This window comes from Aplysia californica, unplaced genomic scaffold (assembly GCF_000002075.1).
Source record: "Aplysia californica isolate F4 #8 unplaced genomic scaffold, AplCal3.0 scaffold00542, whole genome shotgun sequence".
NCBI lineage: Eukaryota > Metazoa > Mollusca > Gastropoda > Aplysiida > Aplysiidae > Aplysia > Aplysia californica.
This window is the reverse complement of record NW_004797812.1, coordinates 63,013-64,710: the sequence shown is the minus strand read 5'-3', so window position 1 is coordinate 64,710 and position 1,698 is coordinate 63,013. Positions and strand designations below refer to the sequence as shown.

General features: G+C 40.9%; 1 protein-coding gene across 1 annotated transcript in view; it reads right to left on the bottom strand.

The window, feature by feature from the left end:
• The window catches only part of LOC101852500, a gene marked incomplete in the record, with an annotated part of 12,000 nt that extends 10,735 nt beyond the window's left edge, over window positions 1–1,265 (bottom strand). Inside the window, 1 exon segment of the mRNA XM_013087073.2 lies at window positions 1,026–1,265.
• Between the last annotated feature and the right edge of the window lie 433 nt (window positions 1,266–1,698).

The window sequence follows — 1,698 nt, the reverse complement described above, 5'->3', positions numbered from 1 at the left end:
CTATCTATCTATCTATCTATCTATCTATCTATCTATCTATCTATCTATCTATCTAATTATCTATCTATCTATGATTCAAAACAGAAGTGCTGCGCTAAGGACTCTGTCCAAAGCAGACATGTTCACTGCGTTTGACCGCTTGCTACATCGGATGAAGAAGTGCTCTGGATCAATGCTTGTTAAGTCGAATATAAAACACATTTCTGAAGGCATGTACAAAATGTCTTTCCTGTAAAAGTTAAATGATTTATTTTATAGACCAAGGAAAGATTCTTCTGGGACCGACCTCGTAAGTTATCTTATAAAGTATCCCAGCCTGTTTGTCGTGATGTTGTTTCTCTCTCAGCTCGGGATGACCCTTACAGTAATGTACAGCAAGATCATAGCAGCTTCCATCTTAAATGATTATTACATTTAATTGTGTTGAAAAGGGGGCGAAACATTTACGAGCATTCCTGGCATATCAAGTGCAAAGTGTTTCTGAGTAAATTGCACCTTCGTTTGTGGTACAAAATGAAGAAAGCGAGGAGAAAGGAGCAGTAGTCACATACCAAAATATTGTGGGTATTTTATTTTCTTTCAAAAGGTCATGTTGACTACTGCCGTTCTTGTGGACAAATGTCTTTTTCTGAAAAACTGCTGTGTATTCCCTGCGTGGTTGTTTACAACGTGTTGTGTTGCTGTTTAAGAAGCTAAACCTTAATTCTTGAAACACAGACGAATATTGTAAATTGTGATTACTGTCCTGTGTCCTCTGTAGTCTTCAAATGTTTCATGTCAAGAAATATCACAACGAGCGTTAATGTTTATTTTTAGCAAGGCGACAAGCGAGTGAAAAGCAGCATTTTCAACAATCAGAAACATAATAATACTATTATGTGCTGAGTACGCTTATTCCTTTTTTACCATATTTTTTAAAGACCCTTATTCTTTTCAGCAAAGGAAAGCATTTGTCTCCCCCCTGTAACCTTGAGAAGCGTGATAGATCTATATTATTTCACTACGAACCAGTATTTCACACTTACTTTATACCACGAATTCTGTAACACTCCCAGGCGATGTTTGACTAACCCTCTCTGACGGGAGACATTAATTGACAATAGTGATGTCAGATCGTGTGTCCAAATCCCTCGCCCCGCCCAAAATACGAGGAAAAGCGGCACAGGAGAACCAGTCGATACAGACGCCCTGTGTTTAACCCTTTAAAATCCATTGGCAGATGTTCAAATTATTCTGAATGATGCAGAGACAGGCGTGAAATAGACAGAAGGGGGAGAGGGGGAGAGGGGGGAGAGAGAGGGGGATGGACAGAGAGAGAGCTGGGGGAAGAGAGAGAGAGAGAGAGAGAGAGAGAGAGAGAGGGGGGGGGGCAGGGAAGAGGAAAATAGAGATAGCGAAAAAGCGAGAACGAGAGACAGAGAGAGGGCGAAACACAGGAGGAGCGAGAGAAAAAAAGAGTGAAAGAAGAAAGAGGGGAGGAGAGAGAGAGAGAGAGAGAGAGAGAGAGAGAGAGAGAGAGAGAGAGAGAGAGAGAGAGAGAGAGAGAGAGAGAAGGGGAGAAAACGGTCTGAAAGCGAAACCTGCATTCTTTATCTTCTTTTGGAAAGATAAGGAGTGAGTGCGGTGTTGAGTGGAAATTGTTTTTCATACGGTCGGATTTTTTAATGTTATTTTAATGACTCATAGAGCAACAGGCAT